Source organism: Wasmannia auropunctata, unplaced genomic scaffold (genome assembly GCF_000956235.1).
Source record: "Wasmannia auropunctata unplaced genomic scaffold, wasmannia.A_1.0 LD336106.1, whole genome shotgun sequence".
Lineage (NCBI taxonomy): Eukaryota > Metazoa > Arthropoda > Insecta > Hymenoptera > Formicidae > Wasmannia > Wasmannia auropunctata.
Genome location: NW_012026784.1, coordinates 8,420,331 through 8,439,791, shown reverse-complemented (window position 1 = coordinate 8,439,791; position 19,461 = coordinate 8,420,331). Strand labels below are relative to the sequence as shown.

The 19,461-nt window shown below is 34.0% G+C and overlaps 1 protein-coding gene across 1 annotated transcript in view; it reads left to right on the top strand.

The window, feature by feature from the left end:
- Positions 1 to 356: 356 nt before the first annotated feature.
- The window catches only part of LOC105455889 (C-type lectin mannose-binding isoform-like), a 94,768-nt gene continuing 75,663 nt past the window's right edge, over positions 357 to 19,461 (top strand). Inside the window, exons 1-2 of the mRNA XM_011699575.1 lie at positions 357 to 496; positions 3,380 to 3,530. The gene's annotated coding sequence lies outside the window, so the exon portion shown is untranslated. The remainder of the gene's footprint in view (positions 497 to 3,379; positions 3,531 to 19,461) is intronic.

Sequence of the window (19,461 nt, the reverse complement as noted above, 5' to 3'; positions counted from 1 at the left end):
AACATAGTACATTTTTCTCATGGGAAGAGAGACAACTTCTTCGATCGCTACCGTGACATATATGCGGCCATTCGGGCCAAGCCCCCGCGAAATCATTCACGGAGACCTCTCACTCTCCCCACGTGTTCGCCAGAGTACGAGCCGCCGCCGCGGCGGCGGGGAGACAGGAGAAAATCATGAAAAGCAGCGAGTGCGAGCGAGAGAGAGCGAGCGCGGCCACCGTGCATGCGAGAGGAAGAGAACGAGAAGACCATTCTCTTCTGTCTCTTTTTCTTTCTCTCTCTGGTTTCGACTTGCGAGAGACTTGGCGAATGTCCTGGTAACGAGAGAAGTCGCCAGTGTCTCGGTAGACCTCCATCTGGTACAGCGGGCTGAGCTTCTTCGGGTATCGTCCGTTCGTCCGTCTGTCCGTTCGAGTTGTTCGCGTGCCACCTGGCAAATCGCGGTGCCAGGTTCTTCGTCTCATTGTTTTCCCTTTTTCTGCCCTCGCCTTTAGGTACGGAAACTCGCTCGATACTCGTGGGAACGGGAGCGTGTGAGCCGGAATAAATAGTATCGAGTACATTTTCTCGTGGCACGTTTGAGATCGGTCTTGGCGCGTGCCGATTTCAGCAAGATCGCGAACGGAAATTTCCGAGGTTTTAGTGCGGCCAACTCATATCGGCTCCTTTTATTCGCTGCCGCGGGCACTCGCGCGCCGGCTTTGACACTTGCTCCGCGTGTCTGATCGATATCACGTGGATTGAAATTGATGACAACTGCCTCAGATTGCTCCCGGTAACAGTGTTGAAAATAACGTCTTAATAATGAATTCATTACTGGAGCAATAAAATCGAAAACATGAATGACTGAACATTAAAAATTGCCTAAAAGCTTAAATGGAACTCTTTAAGGAATTTATTTAGCTCAAGATTCGTATTTATTTCTCGTAATAAGATTTTTTAGAGACATGAAATTAATTGTTTAATTAAATTACTTAAGTTATCAATGAGTTTTAAACATAATAATAAAAAAAATGACGAAAGAAGAATAAAAATAAAATTTTCTAATTTATTTTAAATAGATTTTGTATATAAATCAAATTTCAAGAAAAATTAGTTATTGAGATATTAACATTAAAAATTAAGATTTATAAAAAATATGGAAATACTTAACATTTTTTATTACATATTAATTAAAAAAAATATTTAAAGAATATTTGCTAAATGAGCACAAAATTTAAGACATCTTTATACAAATATACGCTTCAGTTGTAATCTTAATTATTTATCGTGCACTTTTACGATGACATGAATATCAGTAAAACCTGTAGTATTATTCTTAATGTGTATTTATAAGGTCGTAAACATTGAAGAAGATTGTCGCTCCAGTAAGAGTTCACTCTCTAATAAGTACTCTCTCCGCGGCGAATATTGCGGTCAAGCGAAAAGTAAGTGTGAATGTGAGATACACAAAACGCCGATGCATCGCACGTGATCGTGCAATTTAATTCGATGACTGACTGTGTTAGGCTTGTCCGTGTTATGCTACCGCATCGCGTTGATCTAATCGGGAGGAAATAATTTGTTTGGCCGCACCCGGGTGGTACGTAGGGTCTGATTGGCTGTAGATGATCGATCGCTGTATATTGAACCGTGTTACCGTATGTATGTGAAACGGGAATTAGGGATCGCCTATATGTTATCATTGTCGCCGAGCGATAGAGCGTGATCGTTACAAAGAAACTTTTTTGACGGCAGACTCGAAACAAAACATCGATTTAGACAGAGATAAAAATGTAAAATGGAGCAAGCTTGGAGAAATAAAGTTAAATCGCAAATTTTTTGTAGAGTAAATAAACGTGCAAAAATTCGCGGGAAATTCGTTATTAATGAGAGAAACTTTTTTCGTCATTTTGATACGATATAATTAGAACGATCCATTATCGCTTCAAAATTTGAATAGTACGTAGATCGTTGTTACATATCAAATAATTGCAAAAGCGCAGTAGTACTTTGATGAATAATTTATACGTAATATGTATCCATGTTACAACATATCTATATTTTATTTATTGTTATATCAAGTAAACATTTTGCACAATCGCTGTTTGTGCGTTCGTGCATTAAGATGCAATTTGATATAGTGATAGTTTGTTTTACGGACTAAGGCCAATAAATCGAAATGCGAAAAGAGGTTTTTGACCGATAAATCGACTGTTTCGTAACAATCCGCGTACTTGAAGCTGTTGCTATTACAGGCATTCCGTTTCTAATTTACGTTCCACTACCAGTTCTAACGTTCACCTTTAAGAACGTCGCTCGCATAAAATGTCCATCAAGTGATAGTACCGTCGCGAAAGTTTCACGATAGCTAGAAGTACGATATCTAATATTTAACTAACATTTTTCTAATATTTAACTAACAATTAGTATTTAATTTGTTATTTGCATTTCAAATTCGCGTTCTCAAAGATGCGTGTAAATTATGATAAAAATAACTCGTAAATTTTATTATATGGATTTAAATAATTACTTACAGAGCTACCCAGAGCTGTAATTTTCTCAAATTGAATAAATTGCTGGTATTTATTCCGTAAAGGAATAAAGCGTTATGTCAACGTTGTAATTTTTAGAGTGTGTAATTTTAATTTTTAATTATGAGTATTGTATTTTTTAATTATGTTTATAATTTTTTAACTCTCCAATAGTTTGTCTCTATTTTTTTAATCAATTCCAATCAGTTACTATACTAAATATACATATATGTACATATGTATATGTGAAATTTGGAAATTCGACCGTCTACTTTACACTTCTGCATGAAACATGAATCAAACATTTCTATTAGCATATTACAGTCACTCGATATAGCGTATGCAACGATTCAACGCAACACCTAGTGGTAATATTAGCGATACTGTAAATCTAGTACCGTTTGTACGAGTTGAGTTAGTTTTTTAATAAGCGACGAAAATCAAATGAGGAAATATTTCTTTCCGGTTTCAAGGTATCTTATTTAGGAATTGGTATATATTATAAAATTAGAAAGCAGCGCCTAAAGTAATTACTTGTTTTAAAAACGAAATCATTCCCGTTGGCATTTTTCAAATTCGCGCCGGGGGTCTGTCCGTGCTCCTGTAACTTGCATTAAATGTCACAAACCTTCCTCTTTTCGAGGCAGTTGTAATTTCACTTCCACGTGCGTAATCCACTTTCACGAAACCGGTATTGTGGTGCGCGACGCTCGATCTACCGGGATCGCGGCGAGCCGCCCGGCGCTCCGAGAGGATCGAAATTATAAAACGAATCGACCAATTAAAGCCGGCCGCGAATATCTAAAGCCGATTGTTTTTACGAGATTATATGCTCTTTGTCGTTCCCCTTCCCCATCTCCCCAGGATTTATGGTGCGCTAGTGGACGTGCTGCACAGGTGCGAAGCAGTCTCATGTGTTACACGGTGCACTGAGCTTATAGGGACGAAGAAGGCGGAAAAAAAGGAGAAACTGAGGGACCCTCGGTGGAATTTCTTTAGACAACTTTGCGAAACGGTGAGTCAAGTAGCGAGATAAAGTTTAATGGATCTTCGGGGTCGAACTTTTGATGTACGGACGAACGAGAGAACGCATTCAAGCAGTACGTGAGCTTCATCGTAACTTTGAACAGTGCTTGCGTTAAAACGCTTCCGCGCCTGATCATTTCTTACGTCTGTCTGTCGTGCCTGCGAGGAAAACGTGCTGGTTCGCGATTGGTTGTTTCATTTTATCCCGAGTAAAGTTGAGCGAGATAAATGTTATTTAAACGAGATAAGTAACTCTCGACCCCGTTTGGTTTAAAAATTTAAATTACATGCTACAAAATGTGATGTTATTGATTGAAGTAATCAGAAATTTTTTTACTTCAACATCTTTTATGTTAAATTAAATTGCAATTTTATTCTTAAGAACTGTTAAAAAATATATAATTGTATAAATAAATTGTAAATAGTAAAATTAAAGAAACGTAGGTATTAGAAAGATAAAAAAAAGATTATAAGATAGTTAAGTAGGGAAGAGTTGCCGAATGCGTACCACTTAAGATATCTTTGGTTATATTTCACATTTGGTACTATTTAGAATGCAAACGAATGTTGGTAAATTGTAACTTGATGTTCAAGGTATCTAATATTACATGTTAAATCTTTCACTAATAGCAAATTAATTTGTTCTAAGCTTTTTTGTAACATGCTGTCAAAAGCTGCACGATTCAGCAAACCGGTCGCCTAAATCGTATCTGGCAGTTTTATTAATAATACCTCCTTCTAAACTAATGAATTTATAAATGAAAATAATTAAAAACACAAGATTGATAAAAGAATCATATACCTATATTTTAATTGTAATTTATCAAACAATAGCTGTTTTACTTTTGTTTACGCAACTCGATGATGGTTTTTGCATCTATAGACTTGCTACAGAACAACTTCGATCGTGTTAAAATAAATAATGTTGATTATGTCATGTGATCTAAAAATAAAGATACATTAGTGTTCCTAAATTGTACCGATACGATATAAGAACTTATGCTAGTTAGCTGGTTAGGTACGATTTAGGAAACTTTACAGAGATGATAAAAATATTGATATAATTTTTATAATAATTGGAAATATGTATATACAATGAATGTAAAATATGCTATCATAAACTTATTTCTTTTAGGAAAAAATAACGATTTAATTAAAAATTGCATGGTTACATTAGTATCAGCTATATAAATTGATCAAAAATTTACATCGCAATTGTATCTGATTTTTTTAAATGTTGATAGCATGCACAAAACAAGATATAACCTGTTCATTTTTTGTCTATCTTATACATTCTTATTTACTTCATATTTTTATTACTAGATGCTGTTTCTATTAAGTGGAACTATAAAATGTTGAAGAGGTACGTTTTATGAGACCGGTACGCATTTGGCAACTCTCCCCTATATCGTAAATTATTTTAAAGTTTGTTTTTCAATCGCATTTATTAAATATCTTGACCAGAAAATTATGATGTTATATTACTATTCATAGTACTGTTACCTTACTCTATCGAGCATCTCGGTCGCTATTCGGACAATCGAATTTGCTGGATACCGATACCACGACATATCGATCGGCTAACAAACGAATTTACCGAACATTTGCCTGCTAATTCACCTATGCATGCCACATAATCCGGTTACGTCGCTGGCACCGCAGGAATGCGCGGATACTCAGCTGTGTAGCTAATAGTACTGCATTATGTCGGTTTTCACATAAACGTAAATGTCTTCATGAGAAAACGTATTTGAACAATAAGTAATGAATTAAGAAGAAAACGAGCTAAAGTCTATAAATGCATTTATCAATTAGTAATTAATTATAAATGAACAAAATATGTCTATAAAAATCAAATTACATTGATATTCGTATAGAATAATATAACTAAACTTTTTGAAAAATGCAATACAAAAATTTTAACTTTCTTTTAATTATGACACTTAAATTAATGGATTTGAAGTTTCAATGATTTTGTTTAATTTTATTTTATATTTTGTTTTAGATTTTCTTTATCAATTTTAAATTGTAAGCCATGTTTTAATAATATTCAAAAACTACATAAAAGATGTACATACATTTAGAAATGTATATAAAGTTAGAAATAAAAGGAAAAAGTGTATATAAATTTAGGTACATTATCTTTACATATCAAAAATTTGATTTATTTTATTTGACCTTTTTTTAATGTATGCATTCTCAATTTTCTCGTTTATTTTTATTTAATCGTGAGAATTTAATGCTGTCGAGTATCTATTAACTGTTTAATCTTTTTTTAATTTAACTCTTCACGTTCAGTTAAGCCTTTTAATCGGTTCTACTTATAAGTAAATCTCCTGATGCAATATATTTTGTAGCATCACGTTGATAGCATACGCGCACCATTCTATTGATCTGTGGTTACAGGAAATACGGTTGTCATGGCCTGTGTGCTCCTTCATACAACAGTATAACCCTTTGACACATAAACCCTATTCAGCGTGACCTTAGTTCTGGCAGCCTGTGATCTCAGTTTCAAGTCCTTAGTTTACAATCGGACTAGATCAATCATTTTCAGTTGGGGTAAATGTTTGCAAACCTCAAACATTTTCCCTTAATAAAATTTTGTTTTGACTAATACCGCAATTTTATAAACAATTCAATTCTCTTGCTTTAACATTTTTCAAAATGGAATTTTCGGTTAATTAAATTCTCGGATATTATTTTTAAATCTTCTGAAGATCATTGTAAACTCTTGTCACTCTATTTTCGTATAATGCCTTTAATGTTTTGATTTTTTTATTATTTGAATCGTAAAACTCATATATTAAGGAATATACTTATATCAGAAAAAAATTTGTTCTTTGTAGTATTAGTAACACTAATAATGCATTATTAATTACATTATATTACATTAGAGAAAACTCTTTTCTAAGGCAACTTTTCATGATTAAAGTGACAACAAAATTTAAAATAAAGAATATAAGACAATTCGTTTATTGAATCTCGTGCGGAACAAATTTCATACCGAGCTATTCAGTCGCAGAGACATTCGGTTTTCTGGAACTTAGAATTGCTTCGTACGTGTGCCGCAACTGAATCGGTCCGATTTGTCAGCCGGTTTCGCCAAACGTTTGCCCGCCAATTTGCTTAGACACAACGTGCGTGAATCTACGGCAATCTCGTTAGCGTTATTGGGTACACAGTAACGCGCGAATGCGTCGCGATTACGGCGAGGAACAAATTGTCCGGTATATCGCCCGGAAACGGACTTTGCAGCGTCGTCGTCTTAATGAATGACCCCGTTCTTCCGCCTCGACGAACTCGATCTTCACGCGACTGGAAATTAAACCGTGTCTTCCTTGAGTCTACGCGTCACGCATCGTTTGCGACAATAGTGGCAGATTTCTATTTCAAGCAATCATAGTCGCAAATATGTATGTACGCTATTTAATGATTTTATTAATTATTATTTATCAATTGTTAATTATTTCTTTTAACATGTACATACATATCCTTTTTTCTTTTATTTCTGTTTTTAAATATTTATGAAAATTTATTTAATTTAAAGATACGTATAGTTTTAGGATTATTCTATAAGCAAAGAATGTAGGTCAACAAAAATAGAAGACAATAACGTCATAACTCATAATCCAAGAGTTAGCTTTAGTCTTTGCAATTAGTTCTTTGCCTTTTTGCAGATATATAATTAAAAATAAAAATAATATTAATGAAAGTACTATCAAAGCATATATCTATAAAAAACTTACATGTGGAAAAGTAGAAAATATATTCTAAATAAATTTGTAACATTATTTAAATTAATATTGTAATGTTAATTTAAAAAAAATTTATAATTATCTAAATAAAATTTTAAATATTCCATAGAATTATTTAACGACAATTATTACTTAATAATTGTCATTATAATTGAGCAACAAGAGCACTTTTTAAAACTTGGTTATACCATTTTCTCGATATTACGAGTTTGCTGATTCAGCCCAATGTACACATAAAATGTACCAAATTGTCAGATTGTAATTTCAACTCCAAATTGTCCAAAGGATCTGTCAGTGAAATTAAAGGGTCGGAGGGAACGGGATTTGAAATAGCCTCTATATATCGATTTTAACAAAACCGTTTTATTCCGTGCCAAACGGCCGATCGCGATCGAGCTGTCTGCTGTCATACTTCGTCAAGCTGGATTTCCGCGAGTTGTAAAATATCATCGGACGCCGCGGGAGTAATTCGAAATCCGTTTTATCAATTAATATCGATGGACAGCCGTATCACAACGGTTTCGTAGGCATTTCGCTGAATATCGGTCCCGCAAAGCCCGCCAGTATAATTGCCGCTGTGGTATCGTTTGTCAGTAACCCGTCATTACTTCGGCTTCTCTTTTTCTCTCTGTGTTGTTTGTGGCCAGCTTGAATTATGCCATTTTCTCGACACTATTCCTCTCTCTTTCTCTTCTGTCCTCATGGGGATTATAATCCGCGTTATTGCATATAAATTCAAGAAGTTAATAGGTTTTTAAAAAACAAAGAGTTAAAATTGCATACGAATTTTATGCGGTGTCTCATAAATAACGTTCATAAAGTGTATTGAAGGCCAACTGTGTAATAAGAAAGGCAGTTTAAATTATAATCATTAATGAACAATTATTGAATTAATTATATAATATATTTAATTCCGTTTAGTTTATAAAAATATCTTTATCAAAATATTTATTCTCTTTTGCAGCAAAAAAAAAGATAACCAATCTTTATTCAAAATTTTTAGTTTTATTGTATATGTAACGAGGAAATTTCTTCTCGTGTCAAAAACGACTCATTTGCATCGCGATACGTCGACGCAGGTACAACTAATTCCATTTGCAACGGAACGCCTTATCGTTAGTAGTATCGTCGTTGGTCGGAAGTTTCGACACGCGGCACGAATTTCGCACTCGTGCGGTAAGAGAGGAGAAACGGAACTGTTAGTGGAGGAAGCGTCGTGCCTGTTTGTCGAGCGTGTAACGAGTACCATGGTAATTGCTCCGCAATCGAGGCGGTAACCGGTGCAATATCTGCATGCATTGCGCCCCGCGGACGAGGCTTAATTGCGCCTGCGTCAGGAATACGTATCTACCGATGCTTTCTAATGCTCCACGATGACGCGGGACACGCGAATGTTGCCGCTCTTTTGTCGCAGAGCGGCCGCTGCGTTGAAATTGTCACGCTCTCGTCGCTAAACTATCCGCGCGCGATCTCGCAGCGTTCCATCATCGTTCGTGAATGGTACGGCGAACGTTTCATAAGCGAGGGCGAAGTTTAAATTAACGCAGATCACTTTGGAAAGATAAAGCCCGTATATCAGCGCTTATCTTTTTTCGCCGGGAGTTAGGATTATTTATTCATTTCAACAATGAAATCTTTAATGAAAGATATTCCACTTAATCTTTTGTCACTCTACTGCCGATAAATCTCAAATTATTTTCACACGACACGATGATATTTTCGCTCTAAAAATAACGAATGGACTAGATTCATTTTCTTTTTGATTATCACGTAGAAAAATTAAATTAAAAGAATTAAAACTGGTGTAAATAAATTGGTGAAATAATGTTTATCATACGTCATCCGAAAGTGTCAATTACGCGGTTACATAATCATTGATCTTTTTTTAAAAGATCGATGATAATGAAATAATAAAATCATCGATCTGTTTTTCCCTAATTTGACATCGACAATCCCCAAACACAGTGTGTAAAAATAACGATTGCAATAAATCACTGTTAATGTGAAACGCATGCCTTTCTATGTATACTATATTTTGTTTTGATATTATCCTATGTGGCGTCGATGCTGTGCGCGCTTATGTATAGCTTCGTTACGTGCTATTACGAAACAATTACGTAAGGTCAACGTGTGGCAATGAGTGCAGCCGAGCGGCAGGTTAATTCTGCCGCTATTGGAACGAGGAAAAGGCGTTTTTCCCTGCATCCTACATGTTGCTGTAACGAGAATAGCGCAGATCGATGTCGCTTCCGGACAATGAAAAGAATAAAAAATAAACACATAGAAAACCGATGGGCGAACGCGAATTATTTAGATGCCCGAATATTGGTTATTAAGTGCAATGTCCAATACTTAAGCGGATGAAATAGTGAGATAAATATTTCATATATCAAATACTTGTTTTTATCGTACTTTAACGGAACGGTAAGAATATTGTGAAACATCAAATATGATGAAAAAGACAACTATTATAAATACTTTTTGTTAAATTAAAATCTAATAAAATAAAAAAAATATGCTTATGATTAGAGTAATACGGAATATATAATTAATGCAAATTTGAAAGCATTATAAGAAGATAAACAAACGGTACATTCTTTTTCTTCGCATTCTTTATTCCTTGCATTCTTCATTCTATCAAGGCACTAAAAAGTGATAAAAAAAATTCAATTTGTTTAACTCATCAGGGATAATAGTAGATTTAGCGATTCGTTACGGTAAATATTCAATTTGAAATTACTGTAACTCGACAAATCGAAACTTGTGCGGAATAATTCTATTAAATGAACACACACACACACACACACATACACAATTTTTCTTATTATCTTCTTAATAATAAAAAGTTGATGTGTGCATTGTATGCTTAAAATTTTATATAAAACTATTCACAATTTTTAATTATTTCTAACATGCAAAGAAACTATTGCGATAAATAAATTAATTTTTTGAAAAAGTGACATATTTTTAATTTCTGCAATAGTTTATAACGCGAAGCTAAGCGGATATGTTAATAATTATTAAAATACTTTAATTAAAATATTTTAATTAAAAGTTTGTATTAAAAAATTTCAATATAAAATATTCTCAATTTAAATCTTATTATATCGCCAGACACCTTTCGAAGAAATGGCAGAATTTAAGTTTCACCTACTTTCGCTGAATTTCTATTTTGTAGTTGACGAAAGCGATGTCTTCATCGTTCTACAGATTTTGCATAAACCACCGCGTGGTCGGAGAAGAACTCCGTTTCCTGATGAACATATTTCCGCTTCGCCTATTTTTTTCAGCGCTGATTGCGAATCTGACTTTAAAATTTGTCCGTTGAGGAAAACATTGAGCAAATGAAAATTTATGAAATTTTTACGTTGAGAACTCCTGTTTTTTAAATCACCGTTCGTCGCGTGGCAAATTATCGTGCGTAAAAAAGACACGCGAATTTTTAATTTCACGATCTCGCTGCGCGGAAAATAAAAGAGAATCGAGATAAATCCAGGGTGAATTTGGATAGAAAAACGAATAGATTCACATGAATGATAAATAAATTCTGCGGTAGCTCCTCCGACGAAAATCCGCAGTTTTTACGTATAACTGAGGCGCTCGTTAATTGTTTTATTTGCATCCACTTTGCATTCGGTAGCGGCACAATTTATTGCGCTAATAATATCAGGAGGTGATCCGATTGCGCACTCTCTGGAGATCAAAATTAATGCAGCTAATTTGGAGTGAGGACATTAGCGTAACAAATTTATGTTCCGTCGTCAGTTGAACGGAATGACAGGAAATTCGCTTGAGCGACACGCGACGAAGAGATTATCTGAGGAATTAAATTTCTGTAGGCCACCCGCACATTTTATGCATAATTAATTAATCGGCTTAATCTCCAACTTGTTCAATCCTGTCGTCCTTATATCAGACAAACAACATTATTTCGCCAAAGTACTTATAAATATTGTACACACAGTTGTATCTGGAAACTATTAACAGTAATAACAACAAACCTTGCTAACAAAAAGTAACAAGTATAGTTCAACTAACAGATTTACATGTTTCTTTTAGATTTAAGATAATCCAAAAAAGTATCTATGTGTACGTTTTCTATTGAGGCATTCTATATATTCAGATATGACATAGGTGTAAAAACAGCAACTATTGCACATCATGCAAGAACTTTATAATTGATTTATAAAACATGTCATTTTTATTCGACGCAGCGAATAAAAATCAAACGATTTTACTCAATACATTTCGAACGTGGAACAATCGATCGTTCGAAAGATCGAACTGGCAACCTTCAAACCGATTACATTTCCAGTAATATCAGAGAATGGCATTATGTGATGACTGTCCTGTCGGTGCACGTGCTTACGAAAACCTCTTTGTCCCTTATCTGCAATCGACGGTGCAATCGGGCTTTCCAATGCAGCGTCGCTTTGTGGCCTTCTAAGAAAGCAAGTCCTGACTTCAGGTGAGCAAACAGGTGCATTTGACCAGGGGATCAGGTTGCGCGAGAGATCGGTTAGCTAGCGTTACTAACCGGTTTCACGCTCAGAGAGCTCAGGTGGACAATGGCCGTCCGTGCTCGATCGCTTCGACGAGCGTTTTACAAACGGACTAGTTGCGGAATAAATTGATGGAAAATGTACACGTTGTCTGATTTGTATGCAAACTAATACGATTTTTCCGATTAAATCGGATTATTTATCAAAAGTTTTACAAATAAAATTAAGTATTAGTATGCTATATTAGTGTATTATATAAAAAAATTTACAAATATAACGTTCATACATATAATTGATTTTTCGACTTAAAATTAACTTATTAACCCATACCGATTATTTAATAATGCTTAATATATTAAACAATCAAGACTATTAATGACTATGGGAAAAGTGTTGGAAATTACTGTATAATCCTTCTTGTCACCTGATACCCTGGTAGTGAGTATCTGGTCGCGCACCTGAATCTTAAATTTATCTGCGCATGGAGACTGCGAGTCCTCCTTGCGATCTTTACCGCTCTGGTAGAAGGAGATTCGTTTTATTTTAACGCTTCCTAAACCTATGGCTTCCCTTTCTAAGTGCACGAGATCAAGATCTGACAATGAGCGTGATGAACGTATATCGGATTGCTCTTTCGGCTTTAACTTTCTCATTCTGCCGTAAACTATTATGAATAATACTTTCCCATGGATATTACTTTCTTATCGAAACATTGAAAAGCAGATATTAAAGTTACAAAATCAGATTTAAAAATTTCCAGAAGGAAATAATTATTTTTATATTATAAACTGCATCTATTACTTATTTTTAAAACGAGTTACAGTTCTGTTATAGCTTTTGTGTTTATCTAACTAATGATATTTGTCTGACTGAGTAATTCTGTTATGCTATATAGAGACTAACAATTAATTTCTATCGCCATCGCTTTAACCTTTTGATGGCATTTCCTAAATCGCGTTACAGGATTCCATGTTTATAAGTCACTTGTCTGAGAGAGGCGTGAATCTTTCGTAAGTTTTTAAGTTCTAACCGTAGAACTTGCTCAACGACCTTCCCTAATCGAGAAGACCTGCTCACGAATAAATTTTATGGGCATTCCTTAAGATTTTACGACTATCCCTTTGAAAGGTGGTCAAATTAATCCTATCAGATATTTTTAACGAGATCCTCGAGAACTCATTTTGGGGATATTTCTTAATTCATGACGTGATTAAGAAAACCGCACTTTTACCAATTTGAATTTTAAATAAATTATTCGTTGACTCAGAATTCATGTTATTCGTTTTTAAATTAATGTCAAGATTCCCTGCTATCTATTCACGAGACATTATAGCTTCTTGAGTAAGCTATACTGATAACATTTAACATTTTCCATATTTAATCATCGAATAAATTAAAATAACAACTCTCAAGAAAAGTAAGAATAAAAAGAACATGACCGAAATATCGGTATTTCATTCTCGTATTTCTCTCTTCTTTTCTTTCTTGTCTCTTTCTCCCTCTTTCCTTCGATATACTAATCTGTTATGTTATGTAATACTAAACTGTACTAGTACTAAAACTTTCGTATCGAGCCATACAATATCTTCAAGCGAACAATCGACGGAGTTGAAGCAAATCGAACATTTCCCCAGGTCAGGAGAACAGCACGAGCGTAAGCGCGATAGGTCAGTGCAGTTCTAAGGTGAATGCACTGAGGAATATGTCGCTGTGTATTGCGTCTTCGTATAACTGATAACGTGAATAGTGTGGTAGTGACAGCATGTAGTAGGACAACATATGCGTCAACGATTCATCGTCCGTCATTCCGAGCGCATCTATGGCAGATTAAACCATCTAGAAAAAAACTGATTGAATAGATACTTTGGTTTTACGTCTAACTAAATTGTATTAAATAAATACTGTTGATATTTATTGGCGTGATATTCAGCAATTAAATTCACGTAATTTGAAAATTTTGAATTACTAATTTAGAAATGTTTCAAAACCTGTAATATGTAACAAACTTATGAAAGGGCATTTTTAATTCGCTTATTTAAATCTGATTTTCAACCAATCGTAAAAATTCTCTCACGTGTTTTAGCGGCGTAATTAGTTTCATTTAGCTGCAAATTCCCGAGCTGTGATACTTGATGAACGTGTTAAAATAATAACTATAGCATTTAGGTGACACAACATTGCTAGTTAGGCAAAATTAATTCTTTGATGCATGGTCAACCACGTGAATTAACATATTTAAATACAAATCTATTAACGATAATGTTGTAATTGTTGCCCCTCTCTTCGATCTTGACGCAACGTTATCGACTATCTAAATACTTTCAACCAGTTCAAGGACTTGTGTGAAATAGTTTATGCAAGATGTCTTAGAACCTTCAATCTTAATCTACTGATATTAAACTGATATTACGCGATCTGTGTAACTTGCCACAGAATTCGGAATAGAAATTTTATTTATAATTTTGTAAATTGCGTAATATAGAAAATATTTAAAAACTCAGAATTGCACACGACATCTAAACATAATTCTTCTGCTTGAATTCTGTTTCCAATATTACCGGTAATCTCCTGTAATTGAAATATCTCGTGTAAGTGTTTATAAACGATGACATCTTTATAACATTTCATGTGCCAATAATCGATCAATCATTCACACTCTAAAAAGTAATTTCTCGACCGATTTGCTTTGCCGAAAGTGAAATATAAGTAAATCCAACAGCATTCGCTGGATTCCTTTTGTTGTTTAGGTACCTTACCTTCGCGACCGGCTCGTCCCTACCGCGAACATATGTTGCTCTAGCTGCGAAACGCGAGGCGCGATTAAACGAAGAGGAACGAGGGAAGGTAATGGTGAGGAAGGAGAACGCAGGTGGAGAAGGTGGGGATAGACGGTAAACTGTGACCTTCCACCTTCGGGCAGGTGCAACATCCTGCCGTCTCTGCTACCCTGCTCGCCCACGCTCGCGGAATTCACCTGAAAAGGAAATCTCCCTCGGTGGCGAGCCGCCGCGCGCGCGTTCCACCTGTTTGCGATGCGCGCGAGACGAGTCGTTATCGTCGTCTCGCTGTTGCCGACGACGACAATGTCAGCGCAATCGCGTGGCTCGCCGCGTCACGTTGCCGCGATCTTCCTTAGGCAGCTACGGCCGCTCGCCTGCTTTCCTGATACCCGTTAGCCGTCGAAATCATTCAGACTATTTTGCGCGACGTGGTGTAGTATAGGTACACAGATAATTTTCTACTTCCACATGAGTCATTGGATGGTACACGACATAGTTTTTAAAAAATAAAATCGTATTAATTACAATTGCTTAATACTTTTCTTATACATGAAAGAATTTTATACATTACATAACATGATTACATAGCTAAATTAATATTATTTAAAATGGATGAGATACAGTATTTTTGTATCTCAGAAATATAATATCAACAACACCTTAATATAAAATTTATAAATACCTCAATATATACTTTTGACTTTAAATTATTATTACTTCTAATTATTTTAAAATACTTTTCTGTTATTGCGATGTTTTTAGCTATGTAAGCAGATATAGGCAAGAATTATAAATTATGATTTGTTACAATTATATTTAAATATAATTAAAGAAAAACAAATTTGTATTAATTATATGTATTAAAACCAGTAAGAAAAGATTAAATTTGCTAATTATATATTTTATATATATAATGACATAGAAACAGAGCATAAAAATACAAAAAATTGTGATGTATGTACGATATATTTTTTTAATTTAATAAGAAATTATCATCAGTTTATTTTATATTTTTAAATAATGAAAATTATAATTATTTAAAAAATTATGCAAATATCTAATATTATCTTTCTAACAACTGATAATTTTATCAAAATATTTTTAAAATTTTATTTACGTAACTATGACAAACTTTTCTAATTTAATGTTTGCGATGTTGTTAGTTATTGTTATTGTTGTTAGTTTTTGTTGCTAGTTATTTAATATAAATTATTTTATATTATTTATTTATAAAATATTTCTTGAGAAAACTATATAAAACATATAATTTATTTTTATACTGTGTGTTTATAATATATTAATGTAAATTTAAGAAATCATTAAAAAATTCAATTAAATTATGATGTAAAATTTATAAAAATCTATTATATAACATCCAGATATAGTAAAATTAAAATGTTTAAATATTCAAATACTGGCATTGTGTACTCATATTTCTTATTCATGCAGATCAATCGATTAACATAATTTTATTGTCACAATTATCAAAATTCTTAAGATCAAGTAATTCTTAACACGATACTTCCATACACTAACGGTCTGTGTTTAAACATAAATTTCGTGCAATATTTCGTTCGAAGACAAACAATAATTTCTTCAGCAAATATTTCTCAAGTTGGTCGCTAACTTTACGCGCTGCAAAATCAATTGACGCTTATTACGAAGCTTATTCAAACGCAAGATACCTGACTGTTCCCATTCGGTGTTTGCGAATCTTAATTAAAACTTCCTCTGTGCCAACGGGCTCGACGGGTGGTAGAAATCGAACAGAGAGGAGAGAAATAGGGAAAGAGGAAGAAGGGCAGTCAATTTGATCGTTGAATAATAACGTTAGGAGAGACCTGGAAACGGCGGATAGACTGCAGGTATCTCTAAAGGTGGGAGGTGTGGGCGTTGAGCCAGGTAAAATGCTGCACCTCTGAGTCCCAGGCAAGCAGGCGATCGAGGAATCGGCTGGAAGGCAGGCGCAGGTTGTGCATCGTACCGATACGTTGCCTGAGTCGATGCTTGGATCGCTGTAAAGGAACGCGAGACCGGCGTTTCCGGTTGTTCCTCATTAGTCGCTGTCCCGAATAATTAGACGTTGTATCGGATAATAAATTTCGTTCCCATCGAGAGAACTGGTGCGAGGTGCTGCTACGCCTTGGTTACCGCTGCGCGAAACTCAAGATATTGTATCTTCTATGTCTTCGTTTCGCGAACAATTATGTAAGAATATTGAATGCCTGTTCGTGAGAAGCAAATTTCGATTTTATCACTTAGATTCCCTCATTCTTTTTCAAATAATATAAAACGAGAAGTTTATACTCGTTGATAAGAGAGACAAAACGTTATTATCATGTGTTTTAGAATTAAATGAATTATCTGAACAATCATGACAGGGTTACAGTAAAGTATTGTTTGAAATTAAAATCTTACGCGATGACACAATTGTGTCTAGAGATAAAATAATGTACTTTATCGTTATTACTTTCACGTAAAGAAAAGTTTTTACAAAATATTATGCAAAAATATAAAATTGGAGAACATTTCAACTCAGTTAAACACTTTTCATCTCAACACGAGAATGTACGTATTATGAAACATTTTTCTGCACAATTTCAGAGGTTTCTCGTCCCGATATATTATCGCTACTTTTTATTTTAAATTCATTCATCTATCTCTAAAAACCTGCGTGGACGCTTGCGAGTCGATCTTCGTTCTCGCGTCGGTCACGCGCATGCATGCAGGTGCAAGATGCGGCATGTACGATCGATGCGCAGAGTCGCTGGTTATTGGTATCGATGTACCAGGAGGCCAGGAAACTCTCGCAGGTATACTCGCGTGCCTCTCACTTGCCCGATACGTTCTGCTTTCGCATTGTCGCGAGGACGATTGCTCGAGAAAGCCGTCGGACCTTATATACGAAAGAAGCCCTGCCCGTTGCATTCGCACTGAGCGCACTTCACAGTGATGCAATAAACGTGAGAAATGCGGCAAAGAAAAAGATATATTTTTGAAGTATTGAGTGAAAACTCTTATATGGCAGATAATTACTATTTATACTTATAATAACATTGCCGTCATCATTGCTTTCAGTTACGTCATTATAATCACCTTCATATTTAATATTTATTATTAATATTGTAATTTGTAAGCAAATGGCGCTATTTGACTTTCGAATGGATAAACAGTATGTAAGATGTAGCTAGGAAATATCGTTAATAATTGTTAAATCTTTTACTAGTTAATACAAAATTTTAATTATTGAATATTATTAATTTTCAAGAAGAGCTGTTATATTGGTTTTCACCATTTAACATATTAACTGATGTATCAAGCGGTAAAATCCTTAATATTTTATTTAAAATTAGTTAATCAACACTGACTTATCCATTAACAATCGTATAGATGCAAAACATCTGCTTCCAAGACTTTTAAAAATAAACGAAGAAAAACGACATTACGGCATAAGTGACATTTCTTTCTAAATATACATTTTTACATTTTTAATAACAGAATGAGTTTCTACAGTTTATATATCTGTAAGCAGATTTTTTTACTTTTGTATTTCAAAAAATTTATATTATATTATATGTGGATCACTTGCATTATATTAAATTGATGAGATCAGAGTAATTAATTAGTAAATGATTATACGTTTATACCACAGATTTGTGTTACATTTAAAATATTCTAGAGTTATAAATGATTATTCTATAAATGAAACCGATATCTATTTGAAATATGCATTTAATATTTATAATATGTAAATAAAAATGTATTTTCAGAAGAAAATGCGAGTAAGGAAAGTGATGTAGAAAGATGATTTTCGAGACTGGCTGTGGCTGTTCGTACTCGCGTCGCGTTTCAAAGTTACGACGTGCAGATCTTTTTTTGTGCGTCTCGGTGGAACTAAAGCAATGCTCTGTTCAGCAATCCAGCGCAACTCGGCGATACAGTAAAATAAGACTATGTTGAGTAACTTCGAAACTTTAGTGCGCTAAGCGAATACCAGTACTTTTAAGAACGCTCGGAACTTTATGGATTCGAAAAATGCGAAGATAAAAAAGAAAATTACATGACGTAATTGCTCGGTTAATTGTTACAATTTATCGAAAATATTTGTACTAACGGCCGCTTGCATTTCCGCGATTTACTTTGTAAGATTCAAAGAATACATTTATCATTTATTGCTTGCCTGAGTTTCTCGATATAATGCGATGTGTATGCACAAGTGTGCACTCAAAAGTGAAATAAAAACGTGGAATATTATTAAATCTATACATGTCACATATAAATTAAATACATTTTATCGACTTCAAGATTCCACATTTTATTAAAGAAATAATATTCTTGCATTCAATTTCATTTTTATTTTTTATTTCGCAATGCTAACTAGTAATACAATATATTGTAGGTTTCTTTTAATTAAAATCGCGTTTATATTTTAAATTAAAGTTTTATTTTCTCCAGAGATGTATTATCTATGTAATTACAGCATGCAAACTCCCTTGTTGATTAAATTTCCAAATTCCATCAATAATTAAAGATTTTAATTTAATAATGAAAACTGCTTTTGGATTCGAATATTCGGAATTTTTGGAAAAAAAATCTACATATAATTACATCCTGTGCTCGCACATTTTTTAAACCCAAAACATTCTTTATCCTTTTCGAGTGAAATATTGCAACAATAAAAACTAGGTCAAGATATCAAGTAGTATAACTAATCTCTTACTGAGATATGATATTAGAAGTTTTCGGCTTTGAAGGAAGATGAAAATAAACACGTAAAATAAAATCGTTATTTATATACGGGAAAAACATGAGAATTATTAGCTCTTAGAAGATTGCGGCAGCTAACGGTTTAATTAAAGAAATTTGATGACGTTATAGCA